The following is a 20,737-nucleotide window of genomic DNA, read 5'->3' on the forward strand; positions in this document are numbered from 1 at the left end:
GGAAGGGTGATATGAAACCTGTCTTCACCTTCTCAGATCTTGCTAGCAGGCTAGAGCCTCCTTTGGATTAGTCTATAGACTTCACTGAAATACTGTGATGATTAATGGTGATAAGGGATTTGGAAGGTGAGGGAAATATTTCTAAAAGTAAAGAGAAGAATACTGGAATCATATAATTATAAAGAATCTTAATGATTATCTAGAAAAATTCTCTACCTAAAGCATAAGAAATTATGTTGAGATATTCTGAATATTTTAACTGTCAATGTTTTTAAACATTGGATAATTAAAACTTAGAAATAGTTTTCATGACCACTGATACTTGAATGAAATCTACTTTTAATTCAGATACCAAATGGATTAATATGCATATTAATCCATTTGGTATCTGAATTATATATTCTATAGAAATTCTATCTGAATTTTACATATATACCATTTGGTATCTGAATATATATATATATATATTTGATATCACATATTTTGCTTTATGTGATGTTTAAAATGTGCCGAAGATGAGATATTTTCCCTCTGAAATCTAGTAATATTAGCTAAACAGAGGAAATAATTAGTCATATTTTGCTAATTTACTCTTGTTAATATTCTTTTTAATTACTGAGTACACCTATGATATAATATTAGTAAGTTTTCAGATACCCCTGATCCCTGATAATTTTCTGCCAATCTCCCTCCCTTTGGTTAGTTTTGTGGATGTTGTAGGTGGAGGACTGAGGGTACCATTTCTAGTCATGTACTTGTTTTTATAAAATAATAGGTTGATTATATATAACCCCCCAATACCTAAAATATTGATGCTGTTTCAAAATTAAAATCAAGTACAGATCTCTTTTAATATGAGAAGAGAAGCAGATGAGAGGTTTTATATATACATATATACATATATATATTTGTTATTGTCCAAATGTTTTCAGTTGTGTCTGACTTTTTAGGACACCATTTGGGGTTTTCTTGGAGAAGATATTGTAGTGCTTTGCCATTTCTTTGTCCAGCTCATTTTACAGATGAGGAAACTGAGGCGAACAGGATTAAGTGATTTGCCCAGGGTCACCACAGCTAGTTAGTGTCTGAGGCCAAATTTGAACTTAGGAAGCTACTTAGCTGTCCATTACACACACACATTCATAGACATACATAAATAGCTTTATAGATCCATCTCTGGTAAATTTCTCTCTAAAGGTGTGTGTATTTGTGTCTTTAAACCCTTAAATAGGTACATGCTGCATTTGCTTGGATTCTATATAACTTTGCTACCAATCAATGTTTCTCTCCCATAGAAATCTATCCCCCAAAGCAATGCTTCACTTTCAAATGTCAAAACATTCTACTTCTTGAAAGACCAGCTTCCTCTGTGTGCAAAAGGTCTTCCTCAGATTCACTCAGTGTTCTCTCCTTAGCATTAAAAAGTAAACAGACGCGACATATCCTTAAAATAACTATCTGAACTTCAGTCACCTGCAGCATCCCAGAAGCCCTCTAAATGAATGAACTGTCAAGCACCACACAGAGGTGGGAATTAAAACTGCTGAACTTAAGATATTAAAGACAATATACTGAATCTTTAGGTCAGCTGCCAGCCACAGGGTTCACCTCCGTGTTTCATGTGGCCACTGTGTCTTGGCATTCTCAGCAGCGATTTAAAACATTCCTTTGGAATAACAGCCTGTGTGCTACATGACTTAACCTTAGAGCTTTCAGCATTTCAGCCAGAACCCAATTAGTGCCGACATTTCTCTAGTTAGCTGGTGCATGTGGTACAAGAAGAAGTACAAAGGAAAGAAAAAAAAAAAGAAAAGGTTTAGTTACCAGACTGAGGAAATGATCAGGGACTAATTATGTATTTGTAGAGCCTAAAACTCATTTCCTGAGAACCTGAGTACTAAGCATCACTTACACATCAGTTGTTTATAAGGTAAACCACAGGGTCTTGAAAACTATTTTTCTCAGCTTTATTTTCTGCCTTTCTCCAAGGCAGACCCCAGAAGAACTGAACTTGAGTCCTAGTTTTAGTACTTTCCAGCTGTGCAATCTTGGGCAAATCTCTTCACCTCTCAGGGCATCAGTTTTCTCATTTGTAGAATGGGGATAATCAATCAATAAACATTTATTAAGCACTTATTATATCCTATGTGTTGAGGATACATACAAAGAAAGGGAAAAGAATAGTGCTTTCAAGGAGATAGAAATTGTTTTAAATTACCTGGCTTGCATTTACCTGGCTCACAGAATGCTGTTTGCAATCTTAGAGCTTTTAAGTTCTATAAATGTGAGCTGTTGTCATTTAATGCCCCAGTCCTTGTAGGCTCGAAAAGTACTGTTTTCTGAGCATGATTTGAACAAAACTGCCACATATTAGCTCACACGTTTCCTTTTTAGAGTGTCTGTCCTGTTTCCATTTTTTTATTCCAAATTTACCCATCCTTCAAGCCCCATCTCAAATCCTAACTTCCCTGTGAAGCCTTTCTTAATTATATCAGCACAGCATTTACCATCTTCTCTAATCTCCCATAGTATTTACTATCTGTGCTATTTCACTTAGACTTTTTACACGTTGCTTTAATTGTTTTCGGGAGGCATAACAGTGTAATAGATATAGAGTTGGCCTGGAAACCAGGAAGGTTTGTAATTCTGGGCAAATCACAACCTCTAAAGATATCAGTGTTCAGACTCTTGGGTCTGAAGACTCAGATGCTCTCTTAAAATTACTGAGGACCTAAAGAGCTCTTATTTATGTAGATTTACCTATCAATATTGATCATATTATAAATGGATAACATTTAAAAAATATTTAGTTAAAATAATGATAAACTTATTGTATGCTAACATAAATAGCTTTTAAAAATGAAAAGTGCATATATTTTCCCAAACAGAAAAAAGAATGAAGAGTAGAATTGCTTTAAAATTTTGAAAATCTCTTGCAAATGTCTGGCTTTATAGAAGAGATTTGGATTTTCATATTAATTTTCAATATATTTTGCATTCATTCTGTCGAGATAGTTGTTTTGGTTGAAGTATATAAAGAAAACTTTATTTCACCAGCACATATACTTATATGTAATTGAAAAAGGGAGAAATATTTTAATAGGCTAACCACATTTTAGTATTATTGTGACAGTAACCCTGACCTCAGGAAAATTGCTGTTCCCATTTTCTCTAAGACCATAAGTTACAAAGAAGACGCTGACTTTCTTTCATTCATAGTGTGAATTTTTTCATAGGCAGTTCCCACAAATCAGTGAAACCACAGATTCAGTACTTCTCCCTTGAATTGCTAACTCTTTTGTATCTTTTATTTACAGCATTATAGGATAGTGGATTTGGATTTTGAAAATATTAATTGTCTAAATGCCACCCTTCCTCATTTCACAGATGAGGAAACTGAGGAACAGAGTGTTTATGCATGGCCCCAGCCATATTGTAAGGTTCTTATCTATTTTCTACTCATGGGTATCTTCTGCAAGCCTAGTACTATACTGCTTGGTGCTCAATAGACACTTGTTTGGTAATCTACTGGGCATCATTTGCGTTTTGGTTTTCACATTAGTACCCTGGTTATATTACCAAAGTTAAGAAAAACATTCTTAGTACACTGTTTTTGGAAATAAGAAGCTATCCTGACAATTGAGAGGTGAAAATGTTGCTGTTAGGAGGAAACAAAAAAAATCAGAGAACAGAAAATACTGGACATGTACCTTGGACCTGTAAGATTTCTAATTTGTTTTGTCAAACCACAAAAGATTTCGACAATTGAAGGTAAACATGTAAGCTTTTGGATTCTTTTGTAAATATTGTAAGATTGATGTTTTTAAGGCTCTTCTTATTCTAAAAGTAAAGCTATTCCATAAAAGTTCATATTCCATTATGGGCTATTTAAAAATATTTCAGATTGGTTTATTTTTGCCTTATTATCACTGTTTTTTTAAATTCAGCATTAGTGATTTTTAAGAAAACATCTCACTGGATAACATTTCTATAGTATATCAAATAGCTAATCCAATTCTATTCTATTTTTTAAAAATCATGGAGAATAATCTTTTAATAGTACTATCCCGTAAGTTTATTTAATATTTGAAACTTTGGGAACTGAAATCAAAAGAGTTACTTGGAAAATTTGGAATACTCTGTTGGTAAGCAAACCTGAGAGGCAATAGTGTGGTATAATGGAAAAATAGTTGGATTTAGAAGCAGAAGATTAGCATTCAATTTCTCTTTCTGCCACTTAAATATTTGTGTGACTTCTTAGATAGATTACTTGAATTCTATGGACTTATTTTCCTCAAATGTATAATAAAGGGATTAGACAAAGGTCTGCTACTAAAGCTCTCAGAAAAAAAGTACTCCCATTTAAAATTTTAATCTGCATTCCTTTTATACTTCCTTTTCCATCTGGCCACTTAACTTTTTAAGTTCTTTTCTTTAGTGGCTTTTTTGTGTCTCCTTTGTTGTGTGACCAATTCTAGTTTTTGAGAGTTTCTTTGGTGAGTTTTTGTATATTTTCTAAAAGCTGTTGATTCTCATTTATTTTACCCAATTTTTCTTCTACCTCTCTTATTATTTGATTTCTTTACTCCTCTTAGAGCTCTTCCAAAAGTTCTTTTTGGGCCTGACACCCTTTCACACTTTCCTTTGAAGCTTTACATATTACTGTTTTGCCATCATTGCCCTCTTCTGAGTTTGTATTTTGATCTTCCCTGCCACTAAAATAATTTTGCAAGGTCAGATTTTTTCTTTGTTTTTGCTCTCTTTTCCAAGCCTTTTTTTGTGCCTTTGTCTATATTCTGAATTTTAGTTCTGTTCTTGGGGTGGAGGGAGTACAGTCTTGAGCTTATATTCTATTCTAGTGCTTGGGGGTGGCCTGGCTGCCTTTGAGTCCTGCAGTGTGCACTTTGAGGGGATGATCTGGCTGGCTTGCTGTAGGGAGGCTTGCCGCTGTTTTGTCCAGATATTGCCTGTGATGGATTCCACTGGATTGTATTCCTAACCCCACCACACTGCCATTTCCCCCAGGTGCTCTGTGCACTGGATTGAGCTGTATTCTGCTCTTACTGCTGCCAATTTCCCTTGGGTGCTGTGTGTGCTGGGCTATTTCTCCCACTATCAGTCCCCCAGATACCAAGTGTACTGGATTATTCTCCCCAAATACCCCAGTGTTATATTATAGGTCTTTCCTGCTGGCCTTCTACATTGTCTTTGGATAGAACACTGTTTCACCTTGTGTTTTGTTGCTTCTGTCTCTCCAAAATTCATTGTGAGGCATTTTTTTTTAAACCCTTGTACTTCGGTGTATTGTCTCATAGGTGGAAGATTGATAAGGGTGGGCAATGGGGGTCAAGTGACTTGCCCAGGGTCACACAGCTGGGAAGTGGCTGAGGCCAGGTTTGAACCTAGGACCTCCTGTCTCTAGGCCTGACTCTCACTCCACTGAGCTACCCAGCTGCCCCTATTGTGAGGCATTTTTAAATGGTTCTTTGGAGATGGGTTTGGGCTAGCTCAGAGAGTTCCTTATTCTTCCATTTTAGCTCTCAGAAGAGGAAGTCCTAAATCAGTATTCCTAACATTTTCTCCATCACTTTTTAAAGAATCTAGACTATACAAAATCAAGCACTGAATTATAGTACTTGCCTTTTACCAAGGCACAGATATTCATATTGAAAATTTAACAAATAGCTCTCTGAATGTGCTGGTGGTATTATCTGGCTCCAGCTCACACCTGGTTAAACTAGATGATAGAAGAGCTTCCCGGGGTTCTTTTTAGGTCTAAATCTATGATACTATGACCTTAAGTGATAATTTAAACTTCAAGCTTTAAGTCCAGCATAGTAAGCCAATAGTAAATGATAGATCCTAATCTGTGTTACCACTGGCATAATTGGTTGCATAATACTGGTATACACACTTGACCTTTTGGGACATTAGTCTCTTCAAGTTAAAAATTATTGTGATGATTATACCAGATGATAATACCTCATTTACATAGTAATGCCAAGTTTACAAAGTATTTTCCTCTTGGGAAAACTATTAGGTAGTGCTAATACTATTCTTCCTATTTTACAGATGAGGAAAATTAGGTTGAGGGGTTCTTATTGTAAAATGATTTGACCAAGGTCTTATAATCAAGTAAGTGTCTAAGCTGAAATCTGAAATAATTTCTCATGACTCTAAGTGCAATATTTTTTCCAGAGCCATAATTAGTGATTTTTTTCTCTTCAGTAGCAAGCAAACCCTAGTATTCCAAAAGCAAGTAGAGGGAAAAATTCAATTCAAGAGCTTTGGGGAGAGTGATTATCAGATATAGATCCAAAGAGCAATTTACCCTTAATCGGGCCACATGGCCTATTCACCCCCATACCTGCTCAGAACTTTGAACTGAGACCAAAGACTGATTATAAAAAAAACTCTTTAAACTCAGCAGAACTCAATCAAAAGAACCTTAAATTGAACAAGGGGTGAACTTTTAAACCTCGGAACTGAATGAGTTTTATTTCTGTTTTAGAGAGACTGTATCTTACTGTATTTTGCTAATTCGTTTTGTAAATTAATCTTGCTTATTTCGTTGATTTTCCTGTTGCACTGAATCATTTTAATTTAATGTAGTTTGTGGCTACTAGATTAATTCTGTTTATGATTTTATTGTAACTCCCAAATAATGAAAAAAAATATTAGAACTGGTAAGAGGTTTTGACCAGCTTGTTATCTGATACTCATATTATATTTCCTAATTTATTTCAGGTTTCATTTTTACTGTAATCAACAACAATGCTATGGTCTCGTACCATTTGAAAGTTACATATTTTAAAAGTTATAAATTGCCTTAATTTTGTTCGACTTTGGAGAGTTTGGTGATTGCCTTGTGATTTAAATTGTAATTTTATGAGAGGTCTTTTAAAAATTTACTTTAGATGCTTAGTACCCTTCTGTATAAATGATAAGGTTTTTATGTATTTATTTTAAAGAATTGTTGTCTTAAAGGATAAGCTTTATATATTTTATTGTGAAGAATTGTTGTCTTATATTTTTTATATTAGTCTATGTTTTAGCCTCTTTTATCAGAAGGGTCTAGAATTCTTGAGGATAATGTAGACCAGAAGGTTTCCTTTTTTTAAAATATCAGATTTTGCTATGGAAGCAATAACAGAGTTTGTGAGAAACTCTTAGCCAAGATTTAAAAATTGTAACAAGTATATGATTTTTTGAACATCATTGTTTATTGTTTTAAAATGTGTTGTTAGAAATATGGTACTCTATTTGGATGTGCATTGTGAATCTGCTATTTTGTAAAACCCACTTTCACAGAAAATCTCATTTTTGCGTAACAAAACCCTTCTAGTTCTAAGCTACATATGTATTTTTGATTTTTAAAACACTTTTTTTTAGAGCAATTGATTTTTCCTTTTTCTCATCTTGTACTGGAAGTACATATATAATCATTATTTATCCTTTTTTTTTGATTCTACAGCGAAATAAGCTCAATGCAAATACCTGAGCCTGAGCCTGAGAATATGGGACTGTGATTAAATGCCTCTCTGATTCCAAGAAAAAGGCACATGGTCAGAGACTTGACTGAGAATCTGCATGAATTGCAGGAGTTCTATACCAATACTTGAAGGGCTTGAAAATTGGGGTTTGAGTCCTGGAGTCCCAGTCTTTTCTAAAACTTTAGAGGACGTGGGTCCCTCAACTTAAATTCCTAGTGAAGCACCTAAGATTGGCTATCATTTAATGGCTCATTCCCTGAGAAGGTGCAGGGAAAAAATTGGATCAAAGAAAGGCATTTCCCTTATTCCTCTCTATATATAGAGTAAATGGCAATTTTTCTGTAGTCCTGGCTTTAAATGGGTTATAGCAAACTGCTTAAATCGCTTTCATTGGGCCTTGAATCAAAGGCCTGTTTATTTCCCCTACATTTTTTGCACATTTTACATTTCATTCACAAGTTAATTTTTTCTCCTTTTTTTTGAATTTTATTCTTTGTATTTGTATTTTTTTATTATTTCTTTTGCCAATTGATTTCATGCACCCCCATGACTCACTTAGCCATGCATCCTTGGCTGACTTTTTCAGGGGATAATGTGTTAGTTAAATATTTTCCTCAGGGGTGTGTGTGTTAAGTTTTTATAATCATAATGTCTGAACTATAATCTATATTGCAAGTCAATTTTTACTCCTTTAGAAGTAAACTCAGGGGGGTAATGTTAATTCTCAGAAGGAAATGTATGTTTTATAATCTATAATGTAAAGTTTAAATTCTTTGAAAGTAATTTCAGGATAAGGATTTTGCCATCTCCCCAGAATCCAGACGACGAACCTGTTTGGTGGAGGCACCAAAAGATGCCTGAAGAGCCTTCACTGGATCATGAAGATCCAATTTGAACTTTGGGGCGCAGTTTATCTGAACTATGGGGTTGGATGCATTTATTTTGAATGGACAGTTTATGTCAGAAAGGGGGACTGCCCCCTTAATGGTTTTTTGTCAATGTACCGAACATTGGTTTTGTTCTTTCTCCCTTTTATCTCTAAATTATTGTAAACTCTAATTTGATTATATTTTCCTGATCCATTGGGGAGATTTATCTCCCAAAGGATCACAGGGGGGGTAATGTGTTAGTTAAAATCACCTGGGGTTCTATTTGGAAGGATTGAACCTCAATATAGTGTTTGACAAACTTCTGTGGACCTGTGGGGGTCCTTAAAACTACATTTCCCGTGGTCCAACGGGTTTCATGGGTTTCCTGTTTTGGATGACGTATTAAAGGTGAGGGACTGTTTTTAAGTAGGGGGTAGTGACTTGGAACTGTCTCTCTTGAGTTACCTGAGCTCAAGGAGAGAGGAAGGTAAATGGCGGAGGTGAGGTTGGAATAGGTTTCTTACAGGCGCATGGTCAGTTTATCTCTATCAGCATGGCTTTTATTAAAATACTATTCTCCCTTTTGATCTCGGCCCTCATCATTTTTAATCATAACAGTAGTAATTTAGAGCATTTTTAATGTGACTATTTATTGCTTTGATAAATTCTGAAAACTGTTCATATCCTTTGACCATTTATGAATAGGGGAATGGTTTTTATTTTTATAAATTTGGCTCTTTTTTGTATAAAGTTGAGAAATTAGGTTTTTATCAGAGAAATGTGCTGTAATTTCCCCCTCATTTTTCTATTTGCCTTCTAATTTTGGTTGTATTAGTTTTGTGCAAACCCTTTATAATTTTTTGTAATCAAACCTATCTATTTTACTTCTTTTGATCTCTATCTTGTTTGGCCATAAACCAGTCCTTTATATTTAAATCTGACATTTACATTATTCATTCCCCTTTACTACACTTCTATCATGCTTAATGTCTAAATATATTTGACCATATCTTGGTTCATTAAGGAAATGAATCTTAATTTTCTTTTTCTGTTTTTTTCTCTTCCTGCCTTAAGTTTTAAAACAATGTTTGTGTCTTAAAAAAATGAATTAGATTTAACTTCTTCTTTACTTATTTTTTTCCAAAATAGTTTATATAATACGGGGATTTATTGTTCTTCAGATGTTTGGTAAAAGTCACTTGTAAATCCATCTGGTCCTGGGTATTCTTGTAAAGTAGTTCTTTGATGGCTTATTCAATTTTTTTTCTAAGATAGGATTACTTAAATATTCTATTTCCTCTTCTGTTAATCTGGGCACTTTATATTTTTTTAAATATTCATCCATTTCATTTAGATTTGTCAGTTTTCCTGATTTATAATTGGGCAAAATAATTCCTAATAATTGTTTCCATTTCAGTTCATCAGTTGTTTATTAACCCTTTTCTTTTTTAATAATATTAATTTGGTATTCTTCCTTCTTAAAAAAAACCTTATTAACCAATAGTTTATCTGTTTTTTCTTTTTTTCTCCAGAAAGCCAGTTCCTTGCTTTTTTATGTGGTTAGTTTTTGTGAAGGTTCCATGAACAGCTTTCTATTCCCATTGAGTTTTCTCTAGAGATCTATCATATCTAACTTTTCCAAGATTCTTTCTTTAATCTCCCTGATTTCTTTCTCATTTATTCTATGACAATGTTTATCTAGGTCTGAGAAGGGAATGCTGAGGCCCTTCACTAGTATAGTTTTACTATTTCCTCTTATAATTTATTTAATTTTTCTTTTAAGAATTTGGATGTTGTGCCATTTAGTGTATATATGTTTAGTATTAATTTTACTTCACTGCCTGTGGTTCCTCTTAGCAGTTTATAGTTTTCAGTTTATCCCTTTTAATTAGGTCTCTTTTTGCTTTTGCTTTGTCTAAGAACATACTTATAATCCCTGCCTTTTTTTACTTAAGCTGAAGCATAATAGATTCTGTTTACAACTCCTTCTTTCAACTCTATGTGTATCTTTCTTTTGCAAGTATGTTTCTCATAAACAACATATTGTTGGATTCTCCTTTGTAATCCCTTGTGGTTTCTTCTTCTGTTTTATGGGTGAGTTCATCACATTCATACTCATAGTTATGATGACTAATCATGCATTTCTCCTAATCCTATTATCTTCTCTTAAACTTGTTCCTGTTATTTTTATCTTGTCTCTCCTCTAAAGTCTATTGTGCTTCTGAACAACTATCTTCTTTTATCTGTCCTCCTTTTAATCATCCTGATCCTTTCTCTTATTCCTTTCCTCCTATTTTCTACCTGGGAAAGATAGATTTCTATTACCAATTTAACATATATGTATGTATGTGTTTGTGTGTATGTATGTATCCCTTTTTTTGAATCGATTTAGATGTGCATGAGGTTCAAATATTGCTCATAACTCCCCCCTCCCCCCACAACTTCAATGGAAAAAGCTTTTCCTTATAGGCCTTTGGTAAGTGCGATTAATTTCCCCATTATTCCTTTTCTTTCCCCCTTTTTCTAAGACTTCCCTCCTTCTCACCTATACATTATTTTCTTGACATCATTCCAATGTAATCAACTCATTCCTGCACCTCCCTTCTATGTAGAATCCTACTACTTGTCCTAACAATGATAAAGTTCTTAGACTTTATATGTATTAACTTCCCATATAGAAAGGTAAACAGTTTAACCTCATTGAGTACCTTATGATTTCTCTTTTATCATTATAATTTTTTTCAGTCTTGTATTTGAAAGTCAGATTTTCTGTTTTTTTTTTCATCAGGAATGCTTGAGAGTCATATTTCATTAAATATCCTTTTCATCCCTGCTCTTAAGAATTCTTCTGAGTTTTCCTGGGTATATTATTCTTGATTATAACTTCAACTCTGTTGTCTTCTGGAATATCATATTCTAAGCCTTTTACTCCTTTAATGCTACTAAATCTTGTATGATCCTGACTGTAACTCTATGGTATTTGGATATTTGAAGTATTTTTTCTTGGTTTTGGTAGCCCTGGGATTTGGCTATGATGTTCCTGGGAGTTTTCACTTTGGGATCTCTTTCAGGTGGTATACAGTGGATTTTTTCCTATTTTAATTTTCTCCTCTGATCCTAGGATTTTGGGCAGTTTCTTAAAATGTAATGTATAGGATCTTTCTTTGATCATGGCTTTCAGATAGTCCAAACATTCTTTAATGATCTCTCATATCAAGTATTTTTCCTATTTCTTCAATTTTTTCATTCTTTTAACCATTTTATTTTTTTGTGATGTCTCATGGAGTTATTAGCTTCCTTTTGCCCAATTCTAATTTTAAAAGAATTGTATTCTTTAAAAAATACCAAAAACCTTACCTTCAATATTAGAATCAATCAATATTGGTTCCAAGTCATAGGAATGGTAAGAACTTGGTGATGGGGATTAAGTGACTTGCCCAGGGTCACACAGATGGGGAGTGTCTGAGCAGAATTATATTCTACAGAGAGCTTTTGTACCTCTTTTTCCATTTGGTCAATTCTATTTTTTTTAACCCTTGTACTTCGGTGTATTGTCTCATAGGTGGAAGAGTGGTAAGGGTGGGCAATGGGGGTCAAGTGACTTGCCCAGGGTCACACAGCTGGGAAGTGGCTGAGGCCAGGTTTGAACCTAAGACCTCCTGTCTCTAGGCCTGACTCTCACTCCACTGAGCTACCCAGCTGCCCCCAATTCTATTTTTTTTAAAGGTGTTTTTCTTCAGTATTATTTCTGCTACTTTGCTCAAACTCTTAATTCTCTTTTCATAAATTTCTTCATTTGCTTTAATTTCTTTACTTAATTTTTCTTCTACCACTTTTATTTTGAAAATCTTGTTGAACTGTTATCTAATTCACATTCCCCCTCTTTGTGTCTTTGATTTTAACTGTTTAGACTTCATTGTCTTCTGAATTTGTGTCTTGATCTTTCCTATCACCAGAGGAGATTTTTATGGTCAGGTTCTTTTTTTTGGGGGGGGGTTGTTTGCTTATTTTCTCAAACTTTTTTCTTGATTTTGAACTTTAGATTGAATTCTGTTTCTGATATAGGGAAAGAATGAAGGTCTCTGTCTCAAGCTTTTTCACTCTGCTATTTTTAGAGCTGGTAGTGAGGGCTTGGAAGTTTTTTGTGCTTCAAGATATTAAGATCTGGAAAGATGTATGGTCAATGATCATTTGCTTTACACTGTGATTCTAGGAAGGGTGCCTGATCCCTCTCCACTGAAAGTGCTCCTCTCTGTCTTCGACCTATGCCAGAAGTAGGGATAAGCTATGAATTTGCTAGAGCCTGATTCTGCATCCAGTTCTTGCACAGGGGTCCCCTCTAATTACTCTGTGACTAGTTTCCAAGGCTTCTTATTAACTCTGGCTTGAGAGATCCTAACGTTTGCTGCTGTTTCTTTTGCAACCACTTGCTGCATTCACCACTTGTCCTTTATCCGCATGTGCTCTGATTCAGCCTCCACAGGTCTCTCTTTCTAATTTCCCAAATTGTCTTCGGTTTGGAGAATGTTCATCCTGACATTTTGTTAGACTTTCCACTCCAGAATTTAGTTTGGGGGAAAAGTTATTTTAAAGTTTTTTGAAGGGTTATGTGAAGAGAGCTTTGCTGAGTATTTTCTCTATTCTGCCACCATGGCTCTCTTCTTGGAAATGATGGTTAGTTTAAGGAGATCACCTTGAGTGTAAATGTTTAGGGTGAAGGAAGAGGGGAGCATGCCTGCCATCTGGAAGTTTTTTTGGTTTACTAATTATTTTTGAAAATTATATATGAAATTTATTTGTTTCTATATGCCAAATATTCATAAGAGTCACCCGTCTTCTAAATTTTAGAACCCTGGGGGACATAAAAAAGGAAAAAAAACCCACAAAAAATTCCCCCAAAACAAAACCTTGGGCAGTCCTGAATTAGTGACAACTCTGTTTTTTTATTTGCTATGATTTGCTTCCTCCTATGATCTCTCAGGGTCATGAAGTCCTTTATAGTTCCAAGCTCTTTTTATTTGTACTGCTACTGAGTAGATGTGATTTGTCTGTGCTATTGTGTTTCCCACCTAAATTTATTCCCCACAATCCCATTTTGGTTCTTAATGAGCTCAATTTTCATCCCCACTTCATCTCTTGCAGTTCTTTTACATTCAGAGATCCCCTTGACTTTATGAGAATTCCACTTATTTTAATTAAGAATATTAAAACTTGAAATGTTTATTTTTAAACATAATTACAAAAATTATGCAAAAATAGGCTCTTGCCTATCACTCTACTATCCTTCCTTCTGATTAGGACACTGTTGGCAAAGCAGATATGTACAAAAATTTAAAGAACGCTTAGTAAATGACCAAATTATGCCAAACCATCTGAATTTTTGAAACTTCACAAAAGCATTGGGTTTTAACTTATTTATTTTAGCCAAACTTGCATTTGATGTTAATGTATTTGATCTTTGAGACATATACTTGTGATTTTCTCAGTTTAGGGGAACTTCTTAGAACTTCTTAGAATTTTCTACTAACAATTAAGATCAGTAGCTGAGAAAGTCACCTAGGGGTCCCTTAGACCAGAGGTTTTAAGCACACTACTCACATGCCATGTTGACACCCCTGAACTTACCCAGAATTAGATTAAAATATAAACAGGAAATTTTTAACATAATAAATAAAAATACTATATCATATGGATTATATAACTATGTGGCTTTCTAAATCAATTATGTGGTTGCAGGGATCCTTATGCATGGCTTAGTAGCTCCTGTTTCTATTTGAATTTGGCACCACTAATTTAGAGGATAACTATTAATATTTAAAGGAGTTTTATGGTAGAGTTGGGACTAAGTTAATTTTGAGTTCTTAAGTGAAAGAAAACTTTTGGACACCATTTAACCTTTAATTGTTTTTTCACAATTTGTATTATTTTCACTTAGATATGTTTGCCACTCTAGGGACCTTTAAAACCCTTGCCCAGACACTTCTCTGATAATCTAATGCATTTTAGCAATCACAAGATTGGCAAGGAATCTTTGAAATTATCTAGCACACCCCAGCCACAGTTTTATAGATGAATGTGCCAAGGCCCAGAAAGATTAAGCATTTTGCTCAAGGTTACATTGATAAGTCAAGATTTGAAACCTTATCGTCTGCCTCCCAATACAATGTCCTTTCTACTATGCCATGTTGATTGAGCTTTATTATATCAGGTGACATAAATTTCAGAGGTGTTGTGTGATTTTGCTTTATGGGATTAACATTGATATCATCTGGAGAACTGCTAACTATTTCAAGGAAGGAGGCATTATTTTTTATTACTCTTTGTTCTGGTGAGGATGAATGGCAAATATTTAATTTGGATTTCATTGTTCAAAGTGAAAGGTCATTGACTATTTCTGCAGAAAACATATTTAAATGTCCTGGAGGATGTTGATAGAACTTTCTTTCAAATAGATTGTACATAAATGCCTGTGATATGTTTAGAGTCTCCATTTCATAAGCATCTCAGTTACTGTGACCTTAAAAATAGGCTGCTGAAATCAGACTAGTCAACACACACAGAATGAGCATACAAGAGATAGAAATGTCCCTCTGAGCACAGTTCTAATTACTGTGACTGATGAAAAGAAATCAATCTTGAATCAGATGGAACACAAAGTAATTATTATAAAACTGGTGATAAGTATAGGTAAAAGACTTGCCCTTGAAATTAAAAAGCTAAACTTTGTTAATTATATCTCAGTTAATAAAAACAGATGTGATAAATCTTAAAGATTAGTGAAAATTAATGAAGTCCTTAGTGAATTTTCTAGTAAATGATATAAATCAAAAGTAACAAAATTTTAGAAGAGATTAAATTTCCTGAGATTTTCTAAAGGATAGAAACATTGGAATTCCATTTAAAAAATCAAGGACAATCTTATTATCAATAGTACATTAAAAAAATCACACATTACAATCCCCCCTAAAGCAGGTACTGGCCCCTGAACCCCAGAGAGAAAGCCCAAATCAAAGCTGAAAAGTAGTTTAAATTTGTCTTTAGGTTCTTCCCACCTTCCTCTCTGAATCCCTCTCCTTGACAGCACTAGATTCTCTTACTGACCACTATTTTTCTGCCTGAAGCCCATAATGCAGGTATGATATTCTCTGGAAGTATTCTTCTGCATCAACATTGCCTCATTGTTATTACCATCAAAGAAAATATTTGATTAAAATTACATTGTAAGGTTTAACTTAGAGCTCTTTTCATTTGAAAAGAGGAACTTCTGAACTCATGAATTTCTAATGAGTGTTTGAAAAAAAAAAGGTGATTTTTGTTGTGATAATGGAGTAGAAAATTTCTCTAGGGCTCTTGTTTAGTTTGTTGTCTTTGAGTTGTATTTCCAGTCATGTCAGACTTTTATATGGAACTCCATTTGTGGTTTTCTTGCCAAAGATATTAGAGTGGTTTGCCATTTCCTTCCCTAACATTTTAGAGATGAGACAACAGGTCAACAGGGCCTGGTGACTTGCTCAGGGTTACAAAACTAGTAATTGTCTGAGGCCAGATTTAAACTCAGGAAAATGAGTCTTCCTGATCCTAGGCTGGTACTCTATTCGCTTTGTCATTTAGGAGGTGGAAGCTGTGTGGTATAATGGAAAGAATCCTGTAGTATAATGGAAAAAAACCTCAGAGGTTTTGTGTCTGAATCCTACTATATAACAATTTATTACCTTTATGACCTTAGGCATATCACAGCTTCCCTAGATCTCGATTTCTGTGTCTGAAAATTGAGAGTGATTCTTTAGGAAAGGCATAGCTTTTGGGATATGAGAGTGGAGTTCCAACATACTCTACAATTATCAGATTTCATCTAGAATATCGTTTAGTGTTGGGCATCACAGTGGAAGAAGGATATTGGTGAGCTGGAAAATGTACAGAGGAGAACCAGGGTCTTGAGTGTATGTCATGAAGACTAGTTAAATAAACTAGTGATACTTAGCTTGGAGAAGACTCAGATGGGACATAATAACTATGATCACATATTTTAAGACCTGTCATTTATAAGGAGGTATTAGAATCGTTTTCTCTGGCCTTAGAATATGGAACCAGAAGACTGGGGTAGAAGTTGCAAAAATGCCCATTTGGGCTTGATGTTAGGAATGATCTGCAAATAATATTTCCAAAAGCAATGGGTTCCTACCCTTTTATCCCCCTTTTGGAAGACTTTAAGTGGATCTTAGATGATCACTTATATCCTTTTGTAATTGAGTTGGATTAGACAGCCACTGAGTCCAATGGCTAACTCTCAAATTCTGTGAAAAATTGAGTGAAATTTTCTGTCTTCTTATTCATTATTAGATGCAAAGGGATATTTTTGCTACTGCTAATTTCTACTCCTCCTTACTCCAGTAATTATTACTGATGAATATAGAGGATGTGTACAATAATACTAACAACAATGAAAATAGTAATAATAGCTGACATTTAAATAGGCTTTAAAGTTTACAAGACACTTTACATATATTATCTCATATAATCAATTATAATAGCTAGCATTAGAGTTACAAAGTTTGCAGAGTTCATGTTATCTAACTTGGTTTCATTCTCACAATAACTTTGTGAGGTAGATGCCATTATTTTTTCCACTTTACAGATGAAGGAACTGAATAAAAAATATGGCATGCCAGGGTTGTTCTGGTAAATGTTTAACAATTAACTCTCAGAAAAAAATACCAAAACTTGATTTATTGTTTTGTTGATTGTTTTATTTTTGCCTTTGAAGTCATTGTAGCTTTAAAGAGTCTAATTCTGCCCATATTACCAGTGCCAGAATCTACTCTCTGAAAACCCTAGAAAAACTAAGAATTTGCTCTATTTTTTCCATTGCTTTGCATTTCAGTGATTCTTCTGCAGGGTAGGCTCAAATAAACCTTTCTGATTCTGTCAGAAGTTTTTCAGCAGAGGCAGAATTCTGAGTCACAGCCCAGGATTTATTTTTTATTCACTGAAACGAACTTCTTTTCTTTTCAGTCTGTTTCTAGACTTCTTTTATTAATTTTTTAAAGCATTTTCAACCAGTCTCATTCTCCAAATCTTACTATATGCCCTTTTGGAGTCTATTCCTTTTCTTCTGTAAGCTTAGCTCATCAAATGCTGTAGATTTTGACAAGAGATGGTCAAAATTACTTGAGATATTTCATCCTGACTTCTTGATGATAATCAGACCTAACTATTGTTTCAAAGGGACAAAATCAGATTTCTATAATGAAATCACACATATAGCTTCTATTTCTCACATGAGAGGTAGACTAGTGTAGGCCCAGAGAGCTACAGTACGAGTAAGGAGAATGGGATCTGTCATCTACTAGTTATGTGCCATCAGAAAAGTTACTTAATATCTCTAAACTTAATTTTTCTTATGACTGGGAACAGTGGTATTTTAGCTCACTTGATGATTTTCCTGTATCCTCATTCCCCCCCCCCCCAATTTTCCTTTTACCTTTTTTAATTGTGTTCTAACATCCATTTGGAGTTCCTCCATTAATTCTTTTTGGGTTTTAGAGCAATTCCTATTTTTCTTGTAGGCTTTGGATGCAGCAGGATTAACTTTATTGTCTTCTTCTGAGTTTGTGTTTTGATCTTTTCTGTCATCAAAGTAACATTCTATGTGAGTTTTTTGCTCATTTTCAAATCTTTATCTTTTCTTTTTAAAAATTTTAATAACAAATTTCCACCTGAGTTTTCCAAAGTTATATGATCCATATTGTCCCCTTCCTTTTTTCCCTCCCCAATCCTGGAGTTGACAAGCAATTCAATCTGGGTTGTAAATATATTATCACACAAAACATATTTCCATATTATTCATTTTTGTAAGCAAATAATCTAATAAAACCAAAATCCCAAAACATATACCCAAATAAATAAGTGGTAAATCATATATTTTCATCTGCATTTCTACTCCAACAGTTCTTTCTCTGGAGGTGGAGAGCATTAATTTTCATAAGTCCTGAGAATTGTCTTGAATCATTATATTGCTGTTAGAAGCAAAGTCTATCACATTTGGTTATCCACAATATTGCAGTAACTGTGTAAAATGTTCTTCTGTATTCTCTTTGCATCAGTTAACATAGGTCTTTCCAGCTCTTTCTGAAATCATCCTGTTTATCATTCCTCATAGCAAAATAGTATTCCATCACCATCATATACCACAATTTGTTCATCCATTCTCCAACTGAGTGACTTCTCTTTAGTTTCCAATTCTTTGCCACCACAGAAAGAGCAGTTATAAATATTTTTTTGTAGAAATAGATCCTTTTTTTTATTTTTAAAATCTCTTTGGGATACAGAGCCAGTAGTGTTATTACTGGATCAAAAAGTATAAATTCTTTTATAGAACTTATATAGCACTTATAGCATAGTTCCAAATCACCCTCCAAAATGGTTGGATCAGTTCACAATTCATCAGCAATGTCCCATTATTGTCCTAACTTTGTCACATTCCCTCCAACATTTATTTTTTTCCTTTTCCACCATAATGGCCAATTTGAAAGTGTGAGATGGTTCCTCAGAGTTATTTTAACTTGCATTTCTCTAATTAAGAGAGATTTAAAATATTTTTTTTCTTATGCTTTTAGCTCATTTGACCACATAAAAATCACCTTATGTCTCTGACTCTCACTTTTATCATGTACAAACTAGAGAAAATAATTTCTTCCCACCACAGGGAGATATTGTAAGGATCAAACAAAAAATGGTAGCTATGAAGGAACTTTGGTAACTGTAACATTCCATATAAATGTTAGGTATTTTTACTATATTCCTTCAGAATAAGTAATGATACCTTACATTGGCTAGGAAGGCTAAAGTGTCCTCATTCATTTGTTTATTTGATCCCAGATGGGGAAACCACTATACTCCATGAAAAATTCCTGTCTACTTGAGAGTTTAAAGTTATGTAGGTGAGGAATGAAGAGATGCCTTTCTTGATTAACCACTGACTTTGGAACATTTGATTCTCAGATACTCTTCTAAGTAGTGAATATGTCAGTAAAAACAGATTAACTGAGAGGAGAATCTGCACAAGTATGGGAAAAATCAAGCCAACTTCACAAAGTATTTTGAGGATGAATAATGACTATTTTTTTCCCTAATTCTCTAAGTTGAAAAAAGTGACCAAATATTTTAATATTATTCATGCAAAATGACTTGGGAGTTTTGTTACTAAAGGAGTTTGCTCAACTTAAACCTTTCATTAAAGAAATGTTAAGTAGTATGGTTCCCATGGAAGCCCTGGGACATTCTGCCATTGCTTTGTCTCATGATTTTAAGCACATCAGAGTTTGGGAGGGGAAAGAATTGTAATGATATATTTTAACTGTGTGTTTATAGAGAGGATGGGAAAAAGATAGGGAGGAAGCAAGAGTAGGAAAAGACAGGGAACAAGCACGGGTAAAGAAACCTGGAAATGAGGCTAATCATGATCCTGGTGCCATTATATAACCTTTGTGACACTGATACCAAAATAGCATGTTTCTAGATCCCTAATTTTCCTGGATGTATCTCTTCAAGGGGATGAGATTAGTTTTCCTACGCCTCCCTTCCAATCCTACTGCTTTTGATCTTCACCATAAGTCTTGAGCTTGAAATGACTAAACCATATATCTCCCAATGATTACATTGTCTCTGGTCTCTTTAAGATATTTAGATTACATATTACATGTCAATAATCCTTTTTGGCTCTTTGTGAAATTGCTAACAATTCTATGTATTTATCTGTTATTCAAAATGTGAAACCTGAGTCATGGTATTTTTATTTACGAAATGAAGAGGTTAGACTAGTAATGTTGGCAGTCTCTCCAAGCTTTAAATAAATGTTCTCTTAAAAGAAAAGGTGAACCCATGTTAACTTTTCTAAAAAATAAATATTAATAAATGTTTAAAAAATAAAAAATAAAATAAAAGAAAAGGTGAACATCATTTTGAATGGCTATGCAAGCTCTGACAAGATATAATCCTGTATGGGCCCTTAGACTTTTATTGGTGATGAAATTGGGAGGAATTAGAGCATTATCTGGGTCCAGTTTACCAACTTGCTGTTCTATGTTGTCTTTGAGAGATGGCTAGAGTGAGCTAGAACATTTCTAATAGGATTCTAAAAGGTTTCTGCTTACCTATAAACTTCTGGTACAAAATAGGACATAGGCTGACATTCTAGAGTTACTCTCTCATGAAGACAGAGCACATTTGTTACCTAATCTCTAGCAGCTCAGATCGCAACAGGGATTACTATTTACAGAAATGATGGGAAGTTTGCTTGCAGTTTCTTTGGTTTTGTAAAATAATTAGAAATCATAAAAATGGTTGTGTTGCTGTCATTTTTGAGAATGTTTCTTC

The 20,737-nt window shown here is 34.2% G+C and overlaps 1 pseudogene; it reads left to right on the forward strand.

Annotated features, from left to right (window-relative positions):
• LOC123241413 overlaps positions 1-20,737 on the forward strand; it is a 60,568-nt pseudogene that overhangs the window by 18,716 nt on the left and 21,115 nt on the right.

This window comes from Gracilinanus agilis, chromosome 3 (genome assembly GCF_016433145.1).
Source record: "Gracilinanus agilis isolate LMUSP501 chromosome 3, AgileGrace, whole genome shotgun sequence".
In the NCBI taxonomy this organism is placed as follows: domain Eukaryota; kingdom Metazoa; phylum Chordata; class Mammalia; order Didelphimorphia; family Didelphidae; genus Gracilinanus; species Gracilinanus agilis.